The sequence below is a fragment of the Dendrobates tinctorius genome, unplaced genomic scaffold, assembly GCF_039654945.1.
Source record: "Dendrobates tinctorius isolate UK_male_01 unplaced genomic scaffold, ASM3965494v1 ptg000011l, whole genome shotgun sequence".
Lineage (NCBI taxonomy): Eukaryota > Metazoa > Chordata > Amphibia > Anura > Dendrobatidae > Dendrobates > Dendrobates tinctorius.
The window spans coordinates 81326710-81343298 of record NW_027361679.1 but is presented as its reverse complement, the minus strand read 5'-3'; the positions used below and the strand labels follow the sequence as shown (position 1 = coordinate 81343298).

Here is a 16589-nt window from a genome sequence, read left to right as displayed (position 1 = left end):
ATATGTAATCCAAATCCAGGAGTGGCCCCAACAAAAAACAAAAGTGAAAAGGTGCAAAAAGGATATTTTTGTGTACTCACCGTAAAATCTCTTTCTCTTAGCCTTTAATTGGGGGACACAGAACCGTGGGTGTTATGCTGCTGTCCACTAGGAGGCGACACTATGCATAATCTGAAAAAGATTAACTTTGGCTCCTCCTCTGCAGTATACACCCCTGGACGGCATCAGCCTTCTCCAGTTTTGTGCCAAAGCATAAGGAGGAACGTAACCAAATAACATCACCATGCCTGTAAGAAGGCTACTATGTACGAGCTCAAAGAACAATATGAGAACTCAACAGTAAACAACGGCCCGTAAGGGCAACAGGGTGGGAGCTGTGTCCCCCAATTAAAGGCTAAGAGAAAGAGATTTTACGGTGAGTACACAAAAATCTCCTTTACTCTGTCGCCTAATTGGGGGACACAGAACCGTGGGACGTCCCAAAGCAGTCCCTGGGTGGGAAGCAGTGGACGAATATTGTGTTGACAGTTACCTAGACTTGGGGTACTGCCGCCTGCAGAACCAGTCTACCCAGGCTCGCATCCGCTGAGGACTGGGTATGAACACTGTAGTGTTTCGTAAACGTGTGTAGGCTAGTCCAAGTGGCCGCCTTACACACTTGTTGTGCCGAAGCCTGATGCCGAATGGCCCAGGAGGCCCCTACTGCCTGTGTAGAGTGTGCCGTGATACCGGCCGGAAGAGGGGAACTGTTAAGTCTGTAGGCCTCATGTATGGTGGACTTGATCCACCTGGCAAGGGTAGCCTCGGAAGCCGGCAGTCCCTTGCGACTACCTTCTGGAAGAATGAAGAGGGAATCAGACTTCCGGAAAGGTGCAGTCCTGGACACGTAAATCCGCAATGCTCTGACGAGGTCAAGCATATGCAGAGCCTTCTCCACTCTATGAACCGGAACCGGGCAAAGGGATGGCAGTGAAATCTCCTCATTGAGGTGAAAGTTGGACACAACCTTTGGAAGGAAGGATGGTACCGTGCGGAGAACCACCTTGTCCTGGTGAAAGGCTAGGAAAGGCCGTCTGCAGGAAAGTGCTGACAATTCCGACACTCTGCGTATCGAGGTGATCGCCACTAGAAAAACCACTTTCTGAGACAGAATGGAGAGTGGAACTCCTCTAAGAGGTTCGAAGGGTGGAGCTTGCAATGCTGTCAGGACCAGATTGAGGTCCCACGTATCCAGCGGACGTTTGTAGGGAGGAACCAATCGGGAAACTCCCTGGATGAAAGGCCTGACTTGCGGTTTAATAGCAATGCGCTTTTGAAAAAGGACTGAAAGCGCCGACACCTGACTCTTAAGTGAACTTAAGGATAGCTTGGCATCTAGGCCCGATTGAAGAAAACCTAGTACCTTCGGGAGGGAATAAGGGAGTGGGACTTGTCCATGAGATTCGCACCAAGGAAAGAAAGCTCTCCAGGTACAATAATAGAGCTTGGCGGAGGCAGGCTTCCTTGCCCTGATCATAGTTGCAATGACTGCCGGTGAAAAACCTGCCTGGGTTAGAATCCAGGTTTCAAGGGCCATGCCGTCAAATTGAGAGCCCCTGAATTCTGGTGGAAGAACGGACCTTGAGACAGAAGGTCGTGACGGTCGGGTAGACGCCAGGGGGCGTCTGCTGTAAGTTGGACGATGTCGGCGTACCATGTACGTCTGGGCCAGTCTGGCGCGATGAGGATGGTCGGAACTCCCTCTTGCTTGATCTTCCTCACGACCCTGGCGATTAGGGGGAGGGGTGGAAAAATGTACAGGAGTCGGAAATGGGACCAGTCCTGGACCAGGGCATCCGCTCCGAGTGACCGCGGGTCGTGTGTCCTGGCCATGAAATTGGGGACCTTGGTATTGAGATGGGATGCCATTAGGTCCACCTCCGGGGTTCCCCAGCGTTGACAGATCTGGTAAAAAATCTCGGGATGGAGAGACCACTCCCCTGAGTCCATTCCTTGCCTGCTGAGGAAGTCGGCTTCCCAGTTTTCTACACCCGGAATGTGTACTGCAGAAAGTACCGACCTCGTGTCTTCCGCCCAGAGGAGGATATGAGCCACTTCTCTCATCACCTGGGCGCTGCGGGTCCCGCCTTGGTGGTTCACGTATGCCACAGCCGTGGCATTGTCCGACTGTATCCGTATGTGCGAGGCTGCAAGCAAGTGATGAAAGGCTCTCAGTGCCAAGAGGATGGCCCTGATTTCCAGAACATTGATGGGTAATGTCACTTCCCTCGGTGACCACTTGCCCTGTGCCCTGTGATGTAGGTGCACCGCCCCCCAGCCTGTCAGGCTTGCATCGGTAGTCAGGATCTTCCATTGTCCTGAGAGAAAGGGCTTCCCTCGTGTAAGCGAGGTTGGTTTGAGCCACCAATGCAGGGACCTCCTGGTTGATGACGTCAACCTGAACTCCCTGTCGAGGGAGAAGGGGTTCCTGTCCCAAGATCTGAGTATGGCTAGTTGAAGGACCCTGAGGTGAAACTGGGCAAATGGCACTGCCTCTATTGCTGCTGCCATCCTGCCGAGGACTCTCATGGCAAACCAGAGAGATCGAGGAGGACTGCGAAGGAGTGTGCGAACTCCCAGACGGATGACCAGTGTCTTGTCCTTGGGAAGGAGCACCAGGCCCCTGGCAGTGTCGAATACCATTCCCAGGAATGTTAGAGTCGGAGTTGGGATAGTCGACGATTTCTGTAGGTTGACTAGCCATCCCAGGCGACTCAGTGTGTCTAGTGTGATTGAGACACTGACCTCGCAGTCTTTGAAAGTGGGAGACTTGATGAGGAGGTCGTCCAGGTACGGGACGACTAGGATGCCTCTTGAGTGCAGGACGTCCATGGTGGCCGCCATGACTTTGGTGAACGTTCTTGGAGCCGTGGCGAGTCCGAATGGAAGGGCGACAAACTGGTAGTGGTTTTGGTTGACCGCGAACCTGAGAAACCTTTGGTGGGCGGGAGCAATTGGTATGTGGAGATACGCATCCTGTATGTCTATGGAGGCGAGGTATTCTCCCTGGTCCATGGATGCAATGATGGACCGGAGGGATTCCATGCGGAAATGACGGACCCGTACGTAATTGTTGAGCTGTTTTAGGTCCAGTATGGGTCGGACGCCGCCTCCTTTCTTGGGGGGCTATGAACAAATTTGAGTAGAATCCTCGGAATCTCTCGTTCGCGGGAACCGGCACCACAACTCCTGATTGAAGGAGAGAGGAAACCGCTTGGTGGAAAGCACGAGCCTTTTCTGGTGGTATTGGAGGAATAGAAAGGAAGAACCGGTTCGGTGGAACGGAAGTGAACTCTATCTTGTATCCGGAAGACACTATTTCCCTGACCCACCTGTCTTCTGTAATAGGCAGCCAGACTTGCTGAAAGAGTAAAAGTCGGCCGCCTACTGGTGGGGTGTCTTCCGTAGGTCGCGAGTCATGATGAAGCGAAGTTCTGAGGTTTTCCTCCCTTGGGTTTCGCTTGGCCTGCTTTCGACTGCCAAGCCCTGTCCGGTCGCTGCTGCGTCCGTGGGTTGCCTCTGCGTGGAGAACGGTTACGGTTTTGCACTGGGCGCGAAACGGACCAGCCCGAGGAATTCCGAAAGGATCGGAATCGTGTCTGGTTTCTTCGTTTAAACGTGCGTTTCGGTTTTAGTTGAGGGAGAGAGGTACTCTTACCCCCAGTGGCATTGGCTATCATGGTGTCCAACTTTTCGCCGAAAAGTCTTCCAGTAAAATACGGAAGTCGCGTGAGGGACTTCTTTGAGGCCGCATCCGCTTTCCATTCTCTGGCGGAATCCAGGGCTGCATGAATCATGTAGTCTGCTACCACTGCTATCTGGACCGCTTGGTCCGAGAGCTCAGGATTTGAAGCCTGAAGACCCTCCTGTAGTTTTTTGGCCCATGCCAGGATGGCCTTGGCTGCCCAAACTGAAGCAAACGCAGGGCCCAGAGAGGCGCCTGCCGCTTCGAAAATAGAACGAGCCATGCGTTCTACTTGCCGGTCTGCTGCGTCCCTGAGGGTTGAGCTATCCGGCAGAGAGTAAAGTCTGCGCTGCTAGCCTAGAAACCGGAGGGTCCACTTCAGGTGGATCTGTCCATTGTTTGGTGTCTTTCTGTGGGAAGGGGTACTTCGCTTCCAAATATTTGCGATTAGCAAATTTTTTCTCAGGCTGCGCAAACTGTTTGGTAAGTATTTTCTCAAACTCATGGTGATTAGGGAAGACCTTAGGTGGTTTCTGAACATTTTCGATGCAAATCCTATGTTCTGGGACTTCCGGGGCCGACTCTGGAATTTTTAGCACCCGATGAATGGCAGAAATTATGTCCTCAACTAGCGCTGTATTGCTAGGGGGAGAAGGTACCACGGACCTGACCGTTTCGTTATCTGAGTCGGAGTCACAGATGCCCTCCGAATCCTGTGCCTCGCCAAGGTGATCCCTGGAGGGCGACCTGGGGCGGGGGTCTTCTGTGGTGGGGGATCCCTGTGGTAAATTGCACTGTCTTTCTGTGGCAGGGGACTGCTCAGGAGACCTGGAATTACGCTGTCTCTCCCTGGAGGGGGACGACCTTGTGCTATAGTGCGACTCAGGTGATCGAGACCTGTGGGTCCGCTTACGTCTGTGAGAGTCGGAAGCAGCATGTTCCTGAGACAAGCTGTCTGTTTGCTGTGTACCGTCCATAGCCGGGGCCCGACTCTGCAGAGCTTGCAGCAATGTGGCAGTTAGGTTGTCTATGGACTGTGACATAGACTGAGACATCTGAGTTGCCCATTCCGGCGTGGCCTGTGACACTGAAGCGTCAGTAGGGACTCCCTGGGGTTCTGACCCAGAGTTCTGGATGCAGTCCCGGCAGTGCGGATACGTGCTGCCACTAGGGAGCGTGGCTTTGCAGGCTGTGCAGAATGCATAGAAACATTCCTGCCTGGTTCTCTTCCTTGAGCCCGGCATAGTGCACAGAGGCTGGCTATAAGGGATCGTACAGGGGTGGCTACGCAGAGGGAACCCACAGAGAGCCTTATAGGAAGTATAGATTCACAGCTGAGTAATGAGAACCCAGCTGTGAGCTTACCCCACCGGTGTGCCCCTAGGTCCAGCGCCGACAGATCCCAGTTCTGTGCCCCCCGGAGACCGCTGTGATGCTCCTCTCCTGGATCTCATCCAGAAAAAATGGCCACCGGGACTCTGAGGAGAGGGAGGAGGGGGCGGAGAGCTGAAAAGGGCGCGCTGGGCTGTGTAAAAACGCGCCCTTTCTGCCTCAATCCACCCCTTCTATGACACTCCAGCGTGTCATTTTGGTCATCCGAGGGGCGGGGAAAAGGCGGATTTGTACCAGACCCCCCCAGAATGGTCGACTGGATAGCGGTGGGGGTAGCGGTTTCTGTATGGGGGGCCCCTGAAGCGCTATGTAGCCGCTGCTGTTGCAGAGACAGGGACGCAGAAAAGCCCCGTCTCTGCTGTGCCATCCAGTCCGCACCCTCCCCCGGCCCCAACAGGATCCCTCAGCCGGCCTGGGGGAATGCCTGATCTCCGACCCTACCTGAGGCGTCTCAACCTAATGCCCCCTGCGGGGGATTAGGGAGGGTGCGTCTGTCACCGTCAGGGGGTCTTCATCCTCGCCTCAACCTCAACCCAGACCCCTTAAAGGGGTTGGGGAAGGAGGGGGGGTCTCGACCTCGAACCAGGACCCGAGGGACTGGGGAGGGAGCGACATGGGGAATAGCCACCTCGACCTCAACCGGGTACCCCTAATAGGGGACCGAGGAGGGAGCCATGCCGGGAGTCTCGCTGGAGACCCACTTTTCTTCATCTGTATTTCCGGACGAAAAAAGGAAAAAAACGGAAGAAAAAAAGGTGTGCCTCCTTGTGACACTAAGCAAAAACTGGAGAAGGCTGACGCCGTCCAGGGGTGTATACTGCAGAGGAGGAGCCAAAGTTAATCTTTTTCAGATTATGCATAGTGTTGCCTCCTAGTGGACAGCAGCATAACACCCTCGGTTCTGTGTCCCCCAATTAGGCGACAGAGTAATTATTGTATTATACTTTCTTCCTCTGAAGGCTCCACTACTGGGCTGTCTGCCAAACAATGGTTGGGCCAACAGGCATTTTGGCCAACTCTTCCATACACGGGAGCGCTTATTCAGCCGAGCTCTCCTGGGTTCTCTACAAGAAAGCCACTGAAAGACCCGCAGACTGGCAGCTTAACTCGGAGAATAATGCAATCAGCAGTATAAAATTGGACATGCGCGATTTACGTGTTTCCTGTCCATCAGGCCTAATACACATTAGACCATCGGCAGAACCCATCAATATTGGTGGATACAGCCAACATTACTTTCATGTGTTTGGGGGCCATAAGTTCAGTAATAATGGACTAAAATATCACTCTTTAAACACTTCCCAGAATCTGACCTTTACTAAATCAATAGTGTTATTGAAATGTTTTCATGCTCAATAATAAAATCTTTATACACAGTATTACAGCTACGACTAGGATTACCCACATTTAATGCAACCATGTTAAGCAGGAGGGACGTGGCCGAGCAGTGCATGCAGCGAGATGTGACTTCCCTGAGCTCCTGCAGCACTCATACTGAATGGCCCATTCAGAGGCAGTGGAACGGACCAGTGATAGATTTGCCCACTTCCTTAAACAAACCAGGACGACGGGGAGCTATTCTCTGGGCTGTGGCAGATTCACGACACACTCCAATAACCCGGGGAGAGAGTAAGATGCGGTGCTGGACCAAATTCAAGATGGCGCCCACACAGCCAGCGGGCAGACATGAGATTGTAGATGTGGCTGTACAGCTGGAGCAGTTTGCCTACACGGCTCCTTCTTCAAGTACCCCGCTAAGAGGTCAGTGTCTGCTACACAGGGGATGAGGGAAACACGTGGTGAAGAGTCCCAGTTTATGAAATTATCTATGAGATTGAACCACCTGAGCTAGTGGTAAGCCCTCAAAAGGCATAATGGATCCACTGCAGCCATTAAAAGGAAGAGTTGTATCCTTGAAGAAATCTCCGAGGGGGGACTTGCCTTCCTGAAAGATGTCCTTATAAGGCAGTTTAATGCAAATCAATAAATCTAACCTTACTCTCAATACGTTGATGGGACAAGTCAGCAATATAGAAGAATCTTTCTATAACAAGCTGTGATGTGCAGAAAGGGGCAGAAAGAGCAGCAGTGGAAAGCAGAGATATTGAGTTGGAAGAATCTCTTCCCCTTCAGTCTGCAGAGATATTCTGAGTCACATACACAAGCAGGCGCAGCACTGATTGCTAAAGCTGAAGACCTAGTAAATCGTTAGAGATGCAATAATATTAGACTGGTTGGGGCTCTAGACAAGGCCAAGTAGAATGACCTGGATGACCTGCACTCAGATGGCTGGACAATCATAAGTAACAAATCTGGCAGGAGGGGCCAGAAGGGCATGTGATAGCCCTAACATACACTGAAAGTCCCTTCTCACTCCCAGTTTGCATCTACAGCAGGCCTTTCCATACTATTGCCTGCAGGTGCGTACACCCAGTGGTTTTGCTTCAGCCCCATCCCAGGTTTACAACATTAATGGGGGAAAGAGGAGGTTCTTCTGCATAAAAATTGTTATACTTTTAAGAGCCGGGAATAACGTTAACTCACAATAATAATCTTCTTTCAGGGTCATTCTTAGAGATGGGTAGTAGGACTGATTTTGTTTTTTTGGAATATTTATTCGTTGAGTAACAACTCCAAAAGAGTTGCATTCCTGGACTATGAAAAAAAAAAAAAAATTTCAACCCTGCAATAATTGGGTTACAGGAGAGCCATCTAAAAAATGGCACTATCAATAGCATAGAGGTCTCGGATGGGATATACCTTGCAAGTGGGTTAGTCTATTTGTACATAAAAGTATTCCATTTACGCATATTGATTCCTTTAAAGACCCTGACGGTAGATTTGTTGCAGTTAGATGTAAGATCCAGCGCTTTGAATGTATCAGTAATCATAGTCAATGTAACGCAATAAGATTCTGGAGTGACTGGCGGTATAGCAGGAATACACTTCAATGATACTGGGGGATTTTGATAGGCTTCCGATGGGAGGAAATAGGGATTTTTATGTACTCATCGTAAAATCCTTTTCTCCGAGCCAATCATTGGGGGACACAGAGACAGTGGGTGTTATGCTGCTGGCCACTAGGAGGACACTAAGTAAACCAGAAAAAAAGTTAGCTTCTCCCCTGCAGTATACACCCTCTCGCTGGCTGAGATTTCTCCAGTTCGATGAAAAAAGCAGGAGCATAAACAGTCGACAATAACCATAACTATGTCAAAACCTAAGAATGCTACAGTGAGCCAATAGGCTAAACAGGGTGGGTGCTGTGTCCCCCAATGATTGGCTTGGAGAAAAGGATTTTACGGTGAGTACACAAAAATCCCTATTTCTCCTACGCCTCATTGGGGGGACACAAACAGTGGGACGTCCTAAAGCAGTCCCTGGGTGGGGAGCATAAATCTGCTAATACCCCAAGTACCATTGAGTCAACACTGAGCTACTGCCGATTGCAGGCTGCGTCTGCCGAGAGCAGCATCCGCAGAGGCCTGAGAATGAATTAGGCAATGTTTGCAAAGGTATGCAGGGTGGACCAAGTCGCAGCCTTGCGGACAGGCCTGAGAATGAATTTGGTAATGTTTTATAAAAGTATGCAGACTGGACCAAGTCGCAGCCTTGCCAGACCTGTTCTGCCGAGGTCTGGTGCTGAATGGCTCAAGAGGCGCCCACTGACCGGGTAGAGTGCGCCTTAATCCCCACTGGGACAGGCGCGTTCCTGACACGGTAGGATTCCTGAATCGCCAAGCGAATCCACCTGGCTAGCGTTACTTTTGACGCGGCTAGACCCTTCCTATGCCCCTCTGGAAGTATGAACATGGCATCTGACTTGTGGAAGGGAGCCGTCCGCGAGATGTACCGTCTCAGCGCCCTAACCACATCCAGGGTATGGAGGACCTTCTCAATGTGATGGACTGGCGCTGGACAAAAGGAAGTCAAAACTATTTCCTTGTTGAGATGGAAAGAGGAGATGACCTTGGGCAGGAAGGACGGGGACGTCCTGAGAACTACCTTGTCCTGATGAAAATTCAGGAGCGGAGAACAGCAGGACAGGGCTGCCAATTCCGAAACTCGTCTGATTGACGTAATTGCCACTAGAAAGACCATCTTCCAAGAGAGGATGGTCAGTGACACATCCTGCAGCGGTTCGAAAGGAGCCACCTGTAAGGCCCCAAGAACCAGGTTAAGGTCCCATGATTCAATGGCCTTCTATAAGGAGGCGGCACATGGGAAACTTACTGAATGAACGTCTTGACCTGAAGTTTGGTGGCAATTTTGCATTGGAAAAGAACTGACAAGGCTGAAATTTGACCCTTGAGCGAGCTAAGCGCGAGGCCTGATTTTAATCCAGATTGAAGGAATTGCAATATGGCCGGAATGGAAAACACCAGAGGTGAGCGACCATGATCCATACACCACGAAAAGAAGGTTGTCCATGTGCGGTGATAGATGCGCGTGGACACAGGCTTCCTAGCACTAATCATGGTGGAAATCACGCCGTGAGAGAACCCAGCTTGTGCTAAAATCCAGGATTCAAAAGTCACGCCGTCAAAGACAGGGCCCTGGAGTTCTGATGGTAAATCAGGCCCTGTGAGAGTAGATCCATGCTATCTGGAAGTCGCCAGGGGATGTCAGCGACTAATTGTATTAGTTCTGCATACTATGCTCGGCGCGGCCAATCTGGCGCGACTAGGATCACTGGTACTCCCTCCGCTCTGATCTTCTTGATGACCTTTGGAAGCAAGGGAAGAGGGGGGGGAAGATGTACGGGAGCCGGAACCGGTGCCATGGCAGAACTAGGGTGTTCGCTCTGATGGCGCATGGATCGCGTGATCGGGCAATGAATCAAGGAACCTTGTTGCTTAGTCTTGAGGCCATGAGATCCACATCCGGAGTCCCCCAACGATGACAAATCTGCTGAAAGACTTCCGGATAAAGAGACCACTCTCCCGAGGCAGTGCCTTGGCGACTGAGAAAATATGCTGCCCAATTTTCTACGCTCGGGATGTGGATTGCCGAGATGGGCGCATGGTTGGTCTCGGCCCAATGGAGGATGTGACTCACTTCGTGCATGGCCATCCTGCTCCGGGTACTTCCCTGGCAGTTGATATACGGTACAGCCGTGGCGTTGTCGTATTGGATCCTGATGGGGTGACCTGCGAGAAGGTGGAAACACCGCAGAGCTAATCTGATCGCTCGTATCGCCAAAATGTTGATGGGGAGACGTGACTCTCGGGTTGACCAACGACCCTGTGCCGTGTGGTGATGAAAGACCGCACCCCAGCCAAGAAGACTTGCGTCGGTGGTTACTACCAACCATCTTACTGGGAGAAAAGACCTCCCTTGATTCAGGGAGGACCTCAGTGTCCACCACCTGAGGGCTTGCCTGACCCGCAGGGACAGAAGGATCCGACAGTCCAGGGAGAACGGGTTCTTGTCCCAAGCTAACAACAACGCATGTTGTAAGGGACGGAGGTGGAACTGTGCAAATGGAACTGCTTCCATCGCTGCCACCATCTTTCCGAGAACTCTCATGCTGAAACGAATGGAGTGAGAAACCGGTCGGAAAAGAGTCCGCGCTGCCTGTTGTAAGGCTTGGGTCTTTTCTGGAGGGAGAATGACCAACCCACGGGAAGTGTCCAAGATCATTCCTAAAAAGGAAGTCTGCTGAGCCAGTTTTGGGAAAGACTTTTTGAAGCTTATCTTCCACCCCAGGCGAGAAAGTGTATTTACTGTTATATCCAGGGATTCCTTGCAAGCTGGAAGGGACGGATCCTTGAAGAGCAGGTCGTCCAGATACGGCAACACCACCACTGCCCGTGAGTGGAGAATAGCCATGATAGCCGCCATGACCTTGGTAGAGACCCTGGGGGCGGTGGCGAGTCCGAAGGGCAAGGCAACGAACTGCAAGTGAATTGCAAAATGCAGGAACTGCTGGTGGGACGGGCAGATCGGAATGTGAAGGTAAGCGTCCTTGATATTGATGGATGCTAGGAACTCTCCTTTTTCCATGGAAGCGACAACTGATCGGAGAGATTCCATTCGGAATCACCATACCCTGACAAACTAATTTAACAGTTTGAGATCCAGAATGGGTTGCATTGTCCCGTCCTTTTTTGGAACCACACAAAGGTTTGAATAAAATCCCCTGAACCTCTCGTGATGAGGGACCGGAATGATGACTCCATCCCTTAGCACAGTCTGAACAGCCCGAAGGAAGGCTCTTGTCTTTTTCTTGGGGGGAGAGGAAAGGAAAAACCGAGTTGGAGGGGGAGAAGAAAATTCTTGTATCCGGAGGACACCAGCTCCCTGACCCACTTGTCTTGGGACGACCGCGAGCCAAGTGTGGCTGAAGGAAAGTAGGCGACCGCAACAAGTCATTGGGTAGATCTATGAGATCTGGCTCCCCTAAATCCAGAAGCCCTAGGCCTGGGTTTTCAAGAGCGGTTAGGTCTGTTTGAGACCTGGGAGTCTCTGTCTCCGCGCGGGGACCGACCTGATCCGGAAGAGAAGGCAGAGGACCACCAACCGGAATTGTTGCGAAAAGATCGAAAACGCGTTGGCTGTTGGTTGCGAAACGGTCGAACAGCCTTTTGTTGAGGAAGGAATTTACTTTTTCCCCCGGTAGTATCAGAAATGAGCAGGTCCAGTTTCTCTCCAAAAAGACAACCTGTTTGAAAGGGGAGAGAAGTCAACGATCTTTTAGATGTGGCATCCGCCCGCCAACCGCGGAGCCATAGGGCTGCTCTAATGGAGATCGCATTAGTGGCAGTTTGAGCCGCGCAATTGGCGGCATCAACAGAAGCGTCTACTACAAAGTCTGCTGCGTGAATTATCTGCCTGGCGACAGTGGGTGCCTCCGGAGGAAGATTGGTGCCCTGGGAGGAAGTAATCAATACTTCTGCCCAAGCAGCCATTGCCTTAGTGACCCAAATTGCCGCGAAAGATGGAAAAAGCGCTGCTCCTGAAGCTTCAAAATACTCAACGGGCAAGGTAGTCAATTTGATGATTGGAGGGGTGTCTGACTAAGGAACCCTCAGAAACAGATAGGAGCGTTTTAGAAGCAAGACGCGATACAGGAGGGTCCACCGGAAGGGACGGTAACCAATCCTTCATTAGGTCTGGATCAAAAGGGTATTTAGCATGAGTAGACTTTTGCTCTGTGAACCGCTTATGCGGACAATCCCTATGTTTCTGGACAAATTCCTTAAACACCGGATGGCTGATAAATAACCTGCGCACACGTTTGGTTTTCTTAAATGAGATAGGGTGTGCTAGAGCAGGAATATTTTCCTCATCCAACTTCAGAATCCTGTTGACTGATTCTATAAGAGAATCAAGCGACTGTTGATCAGTTGGGGGATTCTGAGGGGCTGACGTGTCAGATTCGAATTCAGAGTCGTGCTCGCTGTGAACCTCAGGAGAACGAGAGACAGGAGTCGCCGATGCTGATGCGCGAACAGGACTAGGGGACGCGTTATGGGTCCACTTTCTAGAAACCTGACCATCCCTTGAACGAGTATGGCCCCTGCTGGTGGACGGTTCCCGGCCGACGCCAGAGCCCTCCTCGGGAAGTAAGGATGCTTTCTGACTTAAAGAGTCCTTCCGGAGCGAAAATATAGCCTGGGTCAGAGACTCCACTGACCGTGACAGGGACGCAACCCACTTAGGGGTACTAAACGCAGGAGGCCCGTCAGCAGCAGCGGCAAGGGGCGTTGGAACGCAGTCCGGGGCGCAGTCCGTGCATAACGGATTAGTCTATGCACTGGGTAAGGCACACTTGCAAGTGGTACACACGGTAAAAAACGCAGTGTGCTTCTTAGCAGCCCGTTTAGCCTCCTTAGATTGAGACATAGCGCTCCTGAAAGGGTTAACGGCAGAGTCTGTCTGCAGGGAATGTGCCGGGAAGGGATTAAGCTTTAATCTGAGGGCATATGCAGCTTACCCACAGTCCTGTGCTGTGTCCCCCGGGAGGAGAGAGGTGGTCCTGTGGTGTCACCCGATATCTGGCTGTCCAGAGCAGGCATAGTGCTCCTGAAAGGGTTAACGGCAGCTGAGGTAAAAGACATGGCACCCAAAATTAGAATTGCGCGTCTCGTAAGGAATGAGAGGCGCCAAGAGGAGGGGGCGGCGACGTTAGCGCTAGTAGGCCGGAAAAGACGGGGACTAAATTTTTGGCCTACCCGCGGTAGACACCGAGGGCTGGGAGTAGGCAGCTCTAGCGAAAGCAGCGCTATTAAAATCGAGGCCTAGGCCAGAAAAGCCGGGGACTAAATTTCTGGCCTCCACGCGGTAAGCGCCGGGGCGGTGGGGGACCGCAACCGGGCGCCAGTGTACCGCTGCTGACGCTAAGTCAGCGCTTCTCTCGGGGACAAGGACCCGACCCCATACCTCCACTCCTGTGCTCAGGCAGGTCGCGCTGTCTGGGGTCTTCCAGCTGCAGGTGTCTCATCCGCCGGGCGATGTAGCAGAGCTGGAGGAGGTCTTAAAGGGGTATTGCTCAATCGATCCACCCTGTGGCAGGGGGATGGAGAACTCTGGGGCTGATTCAGGGCATCCGAAAAGCGCTGCTCAAGTCCTCTCCATGCACTCCTGTGCTTCGTCCTGTTGCGCTTGCCCTTGTATCCGTGGACTACCGACCGTAAGGGAACCATCGTCAGAGGAATCAGCCCCATTCATCGCAGGAAAGTGTACAGGGAGGTATACTCCGCGTGCTTGCCTGTTGTTGGTTCAGGGGAGAGCGGGCTGTAGAAAGGAACCGACGCCCTCTTCACTCAGTTAATTAAAAAAATAAAAATGTACAGAAAATTCAAAAATGAAATAAAAACGGTAGGGTTTGAAACCAGACCCAAGTGCCTCCTATAGGCACTAAGCAAGAACTGGAGAAATCTCAGCCAGCGAGAGGGTGTATACTGCAGGGGAAGAGCTAACTTTTCTGGTTTACTTAGTGTCCTCCTAGTTGCCATCAGCATAACACCCACTGTCTCTGTGTCCCCCAATGAGGCGTGGGAGAAATACTTTATTCCCCCGTTGGTCGCCTCATAAGAGAGGTGGGACTGTGATATTTGGAGGGAATTCCTGTAGCATGTAAGCCCGAAAGGGCAGGGTCCTCTCCCCTCTGTATCAGTCTGTCATTGTTAGTTTACTGTAAGTGATATATGTAATTTGTATGTAACCCCTTCTCATGTACAGCACCATGGAATCAATGGCACTATACGCTATATAAATAAATAATAACAAAAAGTAACCAAACACTACCCATTCACCCTCGAGCCTGTTTTCACCTTCACGACTAGGCCAAGTTTTACAATTCTGAGCAGTGTCACTTTAACCCCTTCCTGACATCCGACGTACTATCCCGTCCACGGTACCCGGGCCCGTATGACCGTGGACGGGATAGTACGTCTACCGCGATCAGCGACGCCCACGTGGTGAGCGCCGCTGATCGCGGCCGGGTGTCAGCTGATTATCACAGCTGACACCCGGCACAATGTGTCAGGGGCGGTCACGGACCACCCCCGACACGTTAACCCCTTGCACACCGCGATCAAACATGATCGCGGTGTACCGGGGGTTAAAGGGAAGCATCGGCAGGGAGGGGGCTCCCTCCGTGCTTCCCTGAGCCCCCCACGGCAGCACAATGTGCAGCGCTGCTGCGGGGGGCTCCTTTCCTCCAGGCCCCCGAATCCAAGATGGCGACGGGGGCCTGAGGAAGCTGGCTTCCTCAGTGCCTGCAAAGCGCAGGCATGAGGAAGCCTTCTGCAGTGCCTGTGACAGATTGCTGATCTGTCACAGTGATCTGTGATGTGACAGATCAGCGATCTGTCACAGGACAGTGATGTCCCACCTGGGACTATTTAATAAAGTAAAAAATAAAAAAAGTGTTAAAATAATTTAAAAAAAAAAAAAAAAAAAAAAATCGCCAAATAAATTAGAAAAAAAAAAAAAAAATTCCCCCAATAAATCCATTTTTTGGAAATAATAAAAAAAAACAAAACAATAAAAGTACACATATTAGGTATCGCCGCGTCCGTAATGACCCGCCCTATAAAACTGTCCCATTAGTTAACCTCTTTAGCGAACCCCTTAAAAAAATAAAAATAAAAAACGAAGCAAAAAATAATGATTTATTATCATACCGCCAAACAAAAAGTGTAATAACGCGCGATCAAAAAGACTCATATAAATATCCATGGTACCGCTGAAAACGTCACCTTGTCCCGCAAAAAACGAGCTGCCACACAGCATCATCAAAGAAAAAATAAAGTTATAGCTCGCAGAATAAAGCGATGCAAAAATTATTATTTTTTATATAAAATAGTTTTCATTGCATAAAACCGACAAAAACATAAAAAAACGACCTAAATGAGGTATCGCTGTAACTGTACTGACCCGAAGAATAAAACCGCTTTATCAATTTTACCGCACGCGGAACGGTGTAAACGCACCCCCCCAAAAGAAATTCATGAAACGCTGGTTTTTGTTCATTCTGCGTCCCAAAAATAGGAATAAAAAGCGATCAAAAAATGTCACGTGCCCGAAAATGGTACCAATAAAAACGTCAACTCGTTCCGCAAAAAATAAGACCTCACATGACTCAGTGGGTCAAAATACGGAAAAATTATAGCTCTCAAAATGTGGTGATGCAAAAACTATTTTACAATAAAAAGCGTCTTTTAGCGTATGACAGCTGCCAAATATAAAAACCGCCATAAATAGTAAATCAAACCCCCCGATATCACCCCCTTAGGTAGGGAAAAATAATAAAATTAAAAAAAAAGTATTTATCTCCATTTTCCCGTTAGGGTAAGGCTGTGTGCACACACTGCGGATTAGGTGCGGATTCAGCCGCGCAGATTTTGTAAAATCCGCAGGTGAAACCGCAGGTCAAAAGACCTGCGGTTTTACCTGCGGATTGCTCTGCGGTTTTTCATCTCCTCAATAGAGGAGATGGCAAACCGCAGGAGAATCCGCAGAAAGAATTGACATGTCAATTCTTTCTGCGGACTGAAAACCGCAGATAATCCGCGCGGAAAATTCCGCACCGTCTGCACTGCGGTTTTTGATTCCCATAGGGAATCATGGTACTGTACACCGCAGCAGAAACTGCTGCGGGTCCGCAGCAGCCAAAACCGCTGCGGAACCACAGCAAAATCCGCAGCGTGTGCACACAGCCTTAGGGTTAGGGCTAGGGTTAGGGCTAGGTTTAGGGGTGTGTTGGGGTTAGGGTTGGAGTTATAATTGGGGGTTTCCACTGTTTGGGCACATCAGGGGCTCTCCAAATGCATCATGGCGTCTGATCTCAATTCCAGCCAATTCTGAGTTGAAAAAGTCAAATGGTGCTCCTTCCCTTCCAAGCTCTGCCATGCGCCCAAACAGTGTTTTACCCCCACATGTAGGGTATCAGCCTACTCAGGACAAATTGCAAAAAAATTTTGGGGTCCAATTTCTCCTGTTACCCTTAGGAAAATAAAAAATT

The 16589-nt window shown here is 50.7% G+C and overlaps 1 protein-coding gene across 1 annotated transcript in view; it reads right to left on the bottom strand.

Moving 5' to 3' along the window:
• Window positions 1–16589, bottom strand: part of POLR2B (RNA polymerase II subunit B) — a 94094-nt gene that overhangs the window by 22651 nt on the left and 54854 nt on the right. The gene's annotated exons all lie outside the window — the stretch shown is intronic.